This window comes from Thamnophis sirtalis, unplaced genomic scaffold (assembly GCF_051295495.1).
Source record: "Thamnophis sirtalis isolate CommonGarterSnake01/CBP01778 unplaced genomic scaffold, rThaSir2_p1.2 scaffold_2, whole genome shotgun sequence".
NCBI classification, from domain to species: domain Eukaryota; kingdom Metazoa; phylum Chordata; class Lepidosauria; order Squamata; family Natricidae; genus Thamnophis; species Thamnophis sirtalis.
In genome coordinates this window covers 95,699,463-95,711,899 of record NW_028261382.1, presented here as the reverse complement: position 1 = coordinate 95,711,899, position 12,437 = coordinate 95,699,463, and the positions used below count along the sequence as shown (strand labels likewise).

General features: G+C 43.5%; 1 protein-coding gene across 1 annotated transcript in view; it reads left to right on the top strand.

The window, feature by feature from the left end:
• GRIK4 (glutamate ionotropic receptor kainate type subunit 4) overlaps positions 1-12,437 on the top strand; it is a 378,863-nt gene that overhangs the window by 292,776 nt on the left and 73,650 nt on the right. The window lies entirely within an intron of this gene.

Sequence of the window (12,437 nt, the reverse complement as noted above, 5' to 3'; positions counted from 1 at the left end):
CTTAAAAATCTCCAGTGAGGGAGAACCCACAACTTCTGGAGGCAAGTTGTTAACTATCAGGAAATGTCTCCTTCATTCTAGGTTGCCTCTCTCCTTGATTAGTTTCCACCCATTGCTTCTTGTCCTACTCTCAGTTGCTTTGGAGAATAAGTTAACTTGAAGAATAAGTTAACTCCCTCTTCTTTATGGTATTGGAACGTGGCTATCATGTCATCATCCCTTCTTTTCATTAAACGTGACATACCTGTTTCCTGCAACCGTTCTTTATACAGTATGTTTTAGCCTTCAGTCCCCTAATCATCTTCGTTGCTCTTCTCTGCACTTTTTCTAGAGCTTCAACATTTGCATAGCCTTCTTACCCTGAAGCATGTTTTGATACGGTCCTCCAGTTATTCTACTTTTTCATCTGCAATAAAGTGTCATCCCTCTTAGACATATGCCCTCCCTGAAGAACGTATCTCTTCCTTCCTCCTAAATTGGTTTTCAATTAGTAGATCCTCAGACTGGGAATCTCTCTCTCTCTCTCTTTTTCTCTCTCTCTCTATCTCTCTGTGTCTCTCTCCCTCTCTCTCTTTCTCTCTCTCTGTCTCTCTGTGTGTGTCTCTCTGTCTCTCTGTGTGTCTCTCTCTGTCTCTCTGTCTCTGTCTGTGTGTGTGTGTGTCTGTCTGTCTCTCTGTCTGTCTCTCTGTATCCGTCTCTCTCTCTCTCTCTGTTTGTGTGTGTGTGTGTGTCTCTGTGTCTCTCTCTGTCTCTCTGTCTCTCTGTCTCTCCCTGTTTCTCTCTGTCTCTCCCTGTTTCTCTCTGTCTCTCTCTCTCTCTCTCTCTCTCTCTCTCTCTCTCTCTCTCTGCCTCTGTCTCTCTCTCTCTTTCTGTCTCTCCCTCTTTAAGCCTTTCAGAGCCCTCGGAAGGGCGGACTTGTGTCTTTCCTAGAAAGCAGAAGGAAAAGGGGATTTGGGGATTCTGCCCGCACATGGCTTGTCTGGAAAGGTAGGAAGACGCATAGTTGGTGTTGGCTCTTACGCAAAGCTGGGGATGTGAATACTTAAGCAGGCACTCAATCTTCTCCCTTCTCCGATCGCGTGAAAGATCAGCGGACTCTTAAGAGGGTGTATATGATGTGATCTGCATAACGGTGTTCTCTGTCCTAAAATATCGGGAAGCGTCTGGAACCCAAGAGATTTCTGCTGCTCGCTGGCACGTTTTCCAACCTGCCATGGTTTCAACTGAGCTCAGATCCTCCTCTGTCTCTCTTCATCACTGTCCTCCCACTCTTCCCCCTCAATCCAGAGGAACACGGCAGATAATTCATTGCCCTCTTTCTCTCCCTACCTAGCAGAGTCCCTCCGTTGCTTAAAAACCTCAGACGGAACGCAATATAAATAAAGCTTGTTCATAAAGCCAAAAGATTTGTGACAGACTGGAGTGATTCCTCTCTCTCTCTTTATCTCTCTCTATTTCTCTTTCTCGCTCTCACTTTCTCCTATTTCTCTCTCTCTCTTTCTCTTTCTTTCTCAGTCTCACTCTTTCTTTCTTTCTTTTTCTCTCTTTTTCTCTCTTTCTGTGTCTATTTTTTCTCATTCTCTTTCTCTCTTTCTTTCTCTTTCTTTCTCAGTCTCACTCTCTCTTTCTCTTTCTCTCTTTTTCTCTCTTTCTGTGTCTATTTTTTCTCTTTCTCTCTTTCTTTCCCTCTCTTCTATTTCTTTCTCTCTCTTCTATTTCTTTCTCTCTCTTTCTCTTTTTCTCTCACACTTTCACTTTCTCTCTCTCTCTCACACACACACACTCTTTTTATTTCTTTGTCTCTTTCTCTCTCTTTCTTTCACTCACTCTCTCTATTTCTTTCTGTATGTGTGTGTGTGTATGTATGTATATATTTCTTTCTCTCACATACACACACTCTCTCTCTCTCCCTTTCTTTCTTTCTCTCCCTCTCTATTTCTATGTCTCTCTATTTCTCTATTTCTTTCTTTCTCTCTCTCACTCTCTCTCTTTCTTTCTTTCTCTCTCTCTCTCTCTCTTTCTCTCTGTTTTTCTCTCTCTGTTTCTCTCTCTTGTGCTCTGACTTTTCTTGAGCTTTTACCAGCGATGATTTTGCAGGTTTTGTTCTCGTTTTTTTTTTAAACTGTTATCCCAATTTAATGGGGCTCAAGCTTGATCTGCGCCAAAGGTTGGTTTTATTACGCAGTACTTTTCTTATATTTACTAGCATTCCCAGGGATTTTGCCAGGCGCCGCATAGAAATATGGGCAATGTGGTCTCAATGAGGGTTTTTTTTAAAGAACTTCCAGAAACCAAAGTGGTTTTTGGAGAGTTGCAGAGATTATAGCGTTAAGTGGGCGGCAAAGCTGCACATTGCTTTCTCCCAAAATCAGCTTTCTCTCAAAACTGTCGCCTTGCAGTTCCATTCCTGGAGGAATATCCCTATTTACGATGAGGCACAAATCTAGGGGAAATTAGCTCTGAGGTTAGGGGATGAATAGCTTAATAAAAAAAAAATTGAGCCTCCTGTCTTAACTTCAGTGCCAACTTCCAAATTGCCAGGGAGCGCGATAGTTACCTCTTTTGTGGTGTAGCATGCCGTTGCGTTCCTCTGCATGGGAAAAACTCTGAGCTCTTTCAAAAACAGTTTAAATTATCCCAGTGGGTCCCTGGGGGATTGTTAAAATTCAAATTTCGAGCGAGGCGTCTGGGAGCGGATAGCTTCTTCCCATTTCCCCTCCCTGGCTTTGGTTGATTTGCTCTCCCCTCCCCACTTTTGCTGGCAGCCGAAATGCGACTTCTTTTCCTTCCCATTACATTTTTCTGGCTGGTAGCAGAAGCCAGCAGGTGAGGCTGGTTTCCAGAAGCTCTTCAAATCCCAGAAGTGTGGCTGGTGGCCATAGATAGTTCACTGGAGAAGTCTGCGTGGTCGGAACAAATGAATTGGAAGGGACCTTGAAGGTCTTCTAGTCCAACCCCCTGCTCAAGTAGGAAACCCTATACAGCCACAATTCATCTTCTGTTAATGACCCCATAATCCCTTGCGGGATGAACTCTGGGCCAACTGAATGGAGCTGAGTGATTACTGGCTGGATGCCATTCCTGTTGCCAATGCAGAGTTTTATTCAGCAGATCTATTCTCATTGTGCCCAGAGAGAGAAATATTTGCCTCTACCTAGGATCGAACTCACCGCCTCCTGATGGTGAGGCGAGAGCTGCACCTCTAGGCCACGCTATACAGCCACAAAGAAGCCTTTAATGTAATGGAATTAAAATTCCTTTCATTCCAACTCTAGTCAAGTCTATTAAAAAACCCTTCATGGTGCTTAGAGGCAAATTCAGTGCTAAATGCCGATATTAACTGGGGTTACAACCACAATTGTGGCTGGGATTTCCATTCCTCGGTCATGCTGTCAGAAGACCAAAATATTCAATCAATCGATCGGAATAGAGCTGAAAGGGACCTTGGAGGTCTTCTAGTCCAAGCCACTGCTCAGAAAGGAGACCCTATACCTGTGATGGCGAACCTATGGCACGCAGGCCACAGGTGGCACGCAAAGCCCTCTCTGCGGGCCCGTGAGCCATCGCCCCAGCTCATGCATGCGTATCTCCCATGCGTATGGGGGCAGTGTGCGCAGGGGGTGGGGGTGTCATGTGGGCATTGCATTATGGGTACAGGCACGCAACAACAAAAAGGTTAGCCGTCACTACCCTGTACCAGGGTTCAGCATTCTGTGGCTCCGGAGCCACATGTGGCTCTTTTATCCCTGGGCTGTGGCTCCCTGTTGCTCAAAATATTCGTTACACCAGCCAAAGTGTGACATCCGCTGGAAAGTGATTTCTTGAGCTTTTCAACCCCCGGTAGGCCGAACATGGTGAAATCCAAGAAAGGTTTTGTAAGAAAACAGAATGTTTAATTCAACTACATATGCTAATTTTGTGGCTGCTCAGGAATAGTCAGGCACGGGAAGGGTTTTGTGGCTCCCGGTGTTTTCTTTTCCGTGGGAAATGGGTCCAAATGGCTCTTTTGAGTGTTTACAATTGCCCACCCCTGCCCTATACCATTTCAGACAAATGGTTGACCAAACTCTTCTTAAAGACTTCCAGTGTTGGAGCATTCCCAACTTCTGGAAGCAAGTAGTTCCACCGATTAATTGTTCTACCAGTCAGAAAATTTCTCCTTAGTTCTAAGTTGCTTCTCTCCTTGATTAGTTTCCACGCGTTGCTTCTTGCTCTGCCTTCGGGACGCTGGGCAGATCTGATGATCTGGGTTTTACAGGGAGGTTTGTGACAGCTACGGAAATCTTGCTGCGAGATTATGGAACTTTTCCTGCTGAAAATGTTAGGGTGTTGTTTGTTCCAAGCGTGATTCTCCCCTGAATCACACAGCCAAGCAATGGAAACTCAAGGAAAAGCGCTGAGAATTACAGATGGCTAGAATTAGGTAATTAAAATGTGGGCTGAAAACAGATGTTGGTAATTAATTGTTTCTCCGTTCTTGTTCTAGTGTCAGGAATCCTGATTGCGCCATCGGAATGGTACAGCGCGTAATTCTCCGCATTAAATCGGGGGCCAAGTGTGTCATTCTCTTACACACAGAGAGACAATAAAGTGGGAGTTTTTAAAAAAATAACATTGAGAGCTCTTCAAGGATGGTTTCCTAGGAGAGGCAGAGAAAATAGGGCTAAAGGGCTTGGTCAATTTGGAGAACTGCACGGATGAACATTTTGTGTTTAAATTGTCTTTGCTTTCAAATTAGTGTTTTAGCAGCACAATCGTACTTCGTCAAAAGAAAAGGAGGAGGGTTTTTTTTTAGCCTGCATTTATTTAAACAGGGCCACCCAAAGGGTACGGATCTTCCTTTTGCTGTGAAGGGTAGGCTGAACACAGAATGTTTAATTGTTGAGAAGGTTTTGCTTTATTATGAAAGTGTGACTAGGAAGGGATCAATGCAATGGCCTCTTTCATTTGCACTTCCAAATCTTTTTTTTTTTAATAAATGTTTTTTTAATTTTAATTTAAAACAGGTACAGCATCTTTCTTTACATCTGTAGAAAATGTGTCAATCAATTACAGATAAGTTTTGGTACATCTCCTCCACAGTCAACCAACATAACTCATATTAACTCAAGCATTATTATATATCCATTTTCATTTAACTGTAATTATTATTTAGAAATATTAATACTCTCACTTCCAAATCTTGACTGCACAGGAAATCCTTGACTTAACCACCACTCGATGTTACAACAGCACTGGGGAAAAGTCACTTGTGACCATTTTTTCACACTTACGACCGTTGCAATAGCAATAGCAGTAGACTTATATACCGCTTCATAGGGCTTTCAGCCCTCTCTAAGCGGTTTACAGAGAGTCAGCATATCGCCCCCAACAATCTGGGTCCTCATTTTACCCACCTCGGAAGGATGAAAGGCTGAGTCAACCCTGAGCCGGTGAGATTTGAACCGCTGAACTGCTGATCTAGCAGTAGCCTGCAGTGCTGCATTTAACCACTGCGCCACCTCGGCTCTTAGTTGCAGCCTCCCTGCAGTCGTGTGATCCACATTCAGCTGATTGACAACGGGGGTGTGTGTGTGTTTGTGACATTTGCCCGGTCCCTGGGTCCTGCGATCCCTTTTTGGCGACCTTCCGACAAGCCAAGTCAATGGGGGAAGCCAGATTTACCTAACTTAACAACTGCGGTGATTTGCTTAACAACTCGGGCAGGAAAGGTCATATCTGGAGGCAAAACTCGCTTGACAATTTTCTTGCTTAGCAGCAGAAATTTTGGGCTCAGCTGTGGTCTTGAGTCGAGGTCTACTTCGTCGTAGTCCGTGAACATGAACGTTGAGTGGACAACCAGCTTCGTGACTTTTCAGTATAGATCCCGTTACATGTTACATATGGATTCCACGCATATGGATTAGTGAACAAAGTATACAATATGATAAAAACAATAAAAGGATTGAAATGGAAATGGGTTGGTCACATAGCAAGAGGAACTTAAGGGCAGGTGGACCAAGGCAGTGATAAAATAGCGATAGCAATATCCCTTAGACTTATATACCGCTTTCACCATGTTTTACAGCCCTCTCTAAGCGGTTTACAGAGTCAGCCTCTTGCCCCCCAACAATCTGGGTTCTCACTTTATTAACTTTGGAAGGATGGAAGGCTGAATTAACCTTGAGCTGATCAGGATCGAAGTCCTGGCTGTGGGCAGAGTTAGCCTGCAATTCTTCATTCTAACTACTGTGCCACCACAGCTCCTTCCTTCCTTCCTTCCTTCCTTCCTTCCTTCCTTCCTTCCTTCCTTCCTTCCTTCCTTCCTTCTTTCCCACTTAGCACTTAGACCTACATACCTCTTCACAATACTTTACAGCCCTCTCTAAGCGGTTTACAGAGTCAGCCTCTTGCCCCCCAACAATCTGGGTTCTCACTTTATTAACTTTGGAAGGATGGAAGGCTGAATTAACCTTGAGCTGATCGGGATCGAAGTCCTGGCTGCGGGCAGAGTTAGCCTACAATTCTTCATTCTAACTACTGTGCCACCACAGCTCCTTCCTTCCTTCTTTCCTTCCTTCCTTCCTTCCTTCCTTCCTTCTTTTCCACTTAGCACTTAGACCTACATACCTCTTCACAATACTTTACAGCCCTCTCTAAGCGGTTTACAGAGTCAGCATATTTGCCCCCCAACAATCTGGGTCCTCATTTTATTAACCTTGAAAGGATGGAAGGCTGAGTTCAACCTTGAGCCTGGTGAGATTTGAACTGCCAAATTGCAGGCAGCTGGCAGTCAGCAGAAGTAGCCTGCAGTAGTGCACTCTAACCACTGCACCACGGTGGCTCGGGGAGGATCCCGCTTGATCAGAAGCATCCATGAAAGAGTCCTAAAACAAGTTGGATTGATGACATCAGCAAATACTGTGCATCTAATTGGCAAAAGAAAGCTCGGGATCATATTGGCTGGAAACATTCGGAAGACAACTTCATCCTGCTGTGGGACAGACAGTGGTTAGGAGGAGGATGAGGAGGACGAGGAGGAGGAGGACAACAGGTTATTTCAACAGAAGGACTATAAAATCCTTAGGTTACTAAGAACCTCAAATTTGAGCTACCGGAAGAAATTGATTGATCAGGTGCCATCAAGTCAGTGTCGTCTCTTAGCAACCACTAGGATCGATTTTATTTTTTCTGTCCATCACTTGGTGTCTTCTCATGATGCACCCCTCACCACTGTAACAAAGTCCATCCCTTTTTGCTGATTGTCGTCTTCTTCTCTTCCACCATTCCCAGCATTAGAGACTTCTCCAGGGAGATGAGTCTTTGCATCATGTGTCCGAATAGGATGGATAATTCAAATCCAGTCCTTTGTCCTTCGAGCAAGAGCTTTGGATGACCTTGTTCAGGGATTCATTGATTTGTTTTCTTGACTGTCCGTGGTAGTCTCAGGAGCCTTCTCCAAAACCAAAGTTCAACAGCGTCGATAGCCTTCCTAATCTGCTTCTTCAGTGAAATTGCTTGACCCACAAGAGGTTTCTTGACTTCTTAATACTGTTACCACTTCAACCAACTTTATTCTTCAGTTCGAAGGCCTCCGCCATCGATCTCTGTAGATACGGATTAGATTCCTTGTTGATTATAAGGTTGGTTACGTTCCTAGTTTCTTCTCCTTAGCAGTTCCTTTGAACTCCTCGTGGTCATACGGAGTTATAAAAGCATAATGAAAGAGAACTTTTCACATACTTGGTTACTAAAGATGAGTTAGGAGTGTGATCTGGCTGCCAAAAAAAAAGAGGCAGCATGAAGAGAAATTTACTTTCTAAATCATGGGATATAATGATTCCACTTTATTATACACTAGCCGATAACCTGGTGTTGCCCGGGTATTTATTTATAGGGGGGAAATGTCCAAACCAAACATAATTTCTAATGTTGGATTTTCCCCCTTACCAGAGGGAGCTCCCTTGTGGAGTACTGTGAAGCCATTACCATGGCAACTCCACTGCGCTGTACAGTAGAACCCATTTGACGGCAGTACAGTAAAAGCCATTTTAAGGCACAACAGGCTCTATCTTAACAGAAAACACACACCAAGGGGTGTTAGGGTCATCTTACGCCCACAGTATTTTTCTCCAGAAAGTAATTCATCTGTGTAGCAAGTTTGGTTGAAATTGCTCAATGTGGTCCAGAATTATGCTAAAACATACATACATAAACACACACAGAGAGCTATTATTAATTGTGTGTGTGTGTGTGTGTGTGTGTGTGTGTGTGTGTGTGTGTGTGTGTGTTGTATTTGTGCTGATAAATAAATAAAGGGAGACTAGTATAGATCTATTTCAAGCTATTTAGCTCTCATCAGCTAGCCATACCCTTACTGGGATTGGAACCTGTGCTGTATTGCATGTTAGGCAGATGTGTTAACCATTAAGCCACAGAGTTCCTCTCCTTATCAGCTGAGCCAGGGAGAAAGGTATATATTTAAGTAATGAACTTCCTCCATATTCTATACTAGTCTCCTTTTATTTATTTATCAGCACAAATACAACATATATACACATACACATATAAGGATTGGACACCTTCTGGAGTTCTAGGTCAAAGTCTGGGCAGGTCACATGAAGAAGAATTTAGAAAAAAAAATTTAGACAGCCACCTTCCTTGCACCTCTGAATTCTTTTCATTTGAATTGGTAAGAGTTCAAGAAACCCAAAATGAAAACAAAGGACATTGAAACAATATGCGCTAATGAGCAATGAAGAGACATTTGCAGGCGGACTGTTAGTGTCAGCGGAGAAGAGACGAGAATTCTAAAAGGGTGACGACTGAATCTAAGGTTGTGGGGGGGGGGAAGTAAGGGAAGACATATTTCACACCCATTGAATGGCTGGAAGAGCCTGGGGGGGATCGACACAATCGCCTCCTTATGGAGAAATACAACTTAATTGGCTGCCATCCTCTCTGAATCCCAAATTGCTCTATTGCTTTAAATAAGAGTAACAGATAAATAGTGGCGGAGGGAGCTGGCAATTAAACAATCCAGACCGAGGAGGCAATGTGGTTCTCGCTGAGAAGACAGAAAGATGTCAAGGAGGTTCCTTTGGTGGAATGGGACAACTCTCCAAGGCCAACTGGGCATGGCTCCTTCGCTGTGACCAACTCATCCCAGCCCACTTGCCCTGAGGCAATTCACTGCAGGATTCCCTTAGTTCCATCTATTTTTGTCGACTGTGTTTTTGTCAACGTTATTTCAATTCTTTTATTCAAACGAAATCATTCCTAGGGCTACCCACTTTCGTAATCCTTTGATGAATAATAAAGGGAACTAATCCTGCATTGAATTGTCCCGTGGCATTGTTGCCTCATGGCATGTTGGCCACGGCAAGTCGTCCCACAGTGAATTGGCCATGAGAAGTTGATGGTGAGTCATGGCCATGGCGAGCTGTCATAGACTCTCTTTCAACAAGAGATTATGAGGTCAACCGGAATATGTATGGCCATGTCAGGGTTCCAAGTCACAGCCAACAAAAGAAGATTCCGAGACTTGACTTTTTTCATTCTATTCCATTTTATTAGGGATGTCATATTGGCACATCTGGGAAAACCCGAATCTGAAAGCTTCCAGGTTTTCCCCACCCAAAAGAAAGTCTACATCCCTGCCCAGCACCCACATGTCTATTACATGGTCCAATTAAAGCACAGTCCAAAGCTGGAGACGCCTCTCAGTCACACCATCACAGCTGCAGGGCAAGGTGTCCTTGACTCTCTAAGAAAGGAATGTTATTTTGATATATACATATATCTCCCATACTCATGGCTGCTGCTGTGTGCAATATTTTCAGATAGGGCTTATAGCAATAGCAATAGTAATAGCAGTTAGACTTATATACCACTTCATAGGGCTTTCAGCCCTCTCTAAGCAGTTTGCAGAGTCAGCATATTGCCCCCACAGTCAGGGTCCTCATTTCACCCACCTCGGAAGGATGGAAGGCTGAGTCAACCTTGAGCCAGTGAGATTTGAACCACTGAACTGCAGATAACAGTCAGCTGACGTGGTCTACAGTACTGCACCCTAACCACTGCGCCACCTCGTGCTCAAAAGCCCAATTGGGCTTATTATCTGGGGAGGTCTTATTTTCAGGGAAACAGGGTAGCATTTGTGCTTTAGATACTGGATTTCTGTTCCATGCGCCGAAATCCTTCTCCTGGTCTCTGCCCCTCCCTAAATTTGATGTGCCTGGAAGGAGATGATGGATAGAAAATTGTTTGGATTTGTTAATGGCGTCTCCATTGCCTTGAGCGACTCTGCTGTAGAACATTTTCTCTAAATCCTAAAGCTCTATAATTCTGCTTCTTGGGAAACTGCCCTTGATCATCTTGTCTAATAAAATTTGGGGGAAAAACACACGCAGACAAGAAAGTGGACACAAGATTTTTTCAGAGCTGAATCAAATGTTTGTAAGCTGCAAAGTCGAAAATCCCAATCAATATTGTCATATGCTTCATTAAGATCTACAAGCACCATTTGTGGACACTAATAAGAGATCGTTAACAGCACAAAAAAGAGGAGAAGAGAAGAATATGTGAAAACATCGACTCAAAGAACTTTGAAGATCATAAGTCATGAAACAGACACAATGACAGAGAATGGAGGCCCACCAAGATAAATTTGGTTTTTAACCTGCTGCTGGTTGGTTTGACCTTGGATTTTTTTTCCATGTAGCATTCAGAACAATCCCTGGAAATCTGATCGCTCTGGAAAAAGGCTGAGGAATTTGTGCAAAGTATTTTGTTGTTGTTTTTTACTTCCAAAGGTGCTTTTCCAAGAGGCAACTGAGATCTCTGGTTCTTCTTTGAAGATGTTTTGCTTCTCATCCAAGAAGCTTCTTCAGCTCTAATCAGAGGTGAAGTCCATCAGCTCTAAAGAAACTTCTTAGATGAGAAGCAAAATGTCTTCACAGGAAAAAACAACAACAGAAAGTCCTGTTAGTTCTTGGAAAAGCACCTTTGGGACCTGGGTGACAGAGAATCATTACAGACTTTTAGCTATGCAATTTGGGATGAACACCCTTTGGGAAGATGTGGGAATAGGAACGGATTTCCAGAGGAAAAATTGCAGACGACAGGAACAATTTGCACCATTCAGCTGACCCTGAGGACACAGATAAACCTCCAAGTGCTTCAACGACCCTCTAAAAGGATGCAAAGGGCCAGCTGCCTGCAAGGAGTAGAAATCCTTCCATTCCCCACCATCCAGTCAGAGCTGAAGAAGCTTCTTGGATGAGAAGCGAAACGTCTTCAAAAGGAAAAAACAAGAAAGTCCAGTTGCCTCCTGAAAAAAAACAGCACCTTTGGGGCAACCATGACCTGGAGGACTGAGAATCTCCATAAACATTTAGTGATATATTTCTTATTATTGTTTTGGAGAAAACAGAAATCATCAGTTGAGAGCAAGGTCCTGTCAAAGATTGTGAAGAAGAATCAGAATTGTTGATTCTCGATAAGCCCAAGTGAAGTTCTAAACCTTTCTGAACATTACATTCAGACCCTTATTTTTTTTCAAGAGTGCTGGATGTGTGTCCTGACACAATCAGTAGATAGTCTCAAGCAGTGGTGGGTTCCAAACCGGCAATGCTTTGGTGGCCTGGGTCACAACCCAGGCCTGCCACGCCCCCGAACTGGTTCCCCAGATGGCCGCCATCTTGTTTTTCAGTTCTGCGCATGGGAAGAACCATTTTAATTGCACTGCGCATGTGCACACAGCATGCATCAAGCATGCAATGCACCAAGCATGGACACAAGCGAACTGTCAGTAGAAGCCACCTCTGGTCTCAAGGGGGATCGTGTTTACCTGGTGGAGGTGAGATAAGATGGGGGATTTTGAAGAGGGGACATGCCTCGTAACCCCTGGGAGAATTGTTGGAGAAAGATATGGGATGGAGAGTGGTTCATTTATTTTTTTAAAAATTGAACTTTAATCATAATAAGAGACTGACAACAACGCTGAGCAAGAAGTGGAATTAATTAAAGGTGAAATCTTAGTCATAGCATAGGGAGGAAAGGGGAAAAAATGGCCAGTTAATCTCTTGATAAAGATGATCATAATTAAAAAATGCCAAAGGTATTAAAGTTGGTGACCTTAAAAACATAGTATATGAGGCAGGAAGAATAAATAGAATTAATTGGGGACCATTGAATCTAAGTTGAGTTGTCAGCATGGGAATGGTATAAAAGAAGGGGACTAGAAGGCTAAAAAAAAGGAGAGTAGGGAGAAGAATCAAATACAGCCATCTGAATTTCTTGACGAAGAGGTAGAAGTCAACCTATCTTGAATAAGTTCATCTGGATAAAGCTGGCATTATCAAAAGCAGACATCAGCCGAGCGATGCCAAGCGAACACCTGATTTCTAGTTAAGATGGCATTGAATATTCTCCACTAATATTCTCCCGCGAAGGTT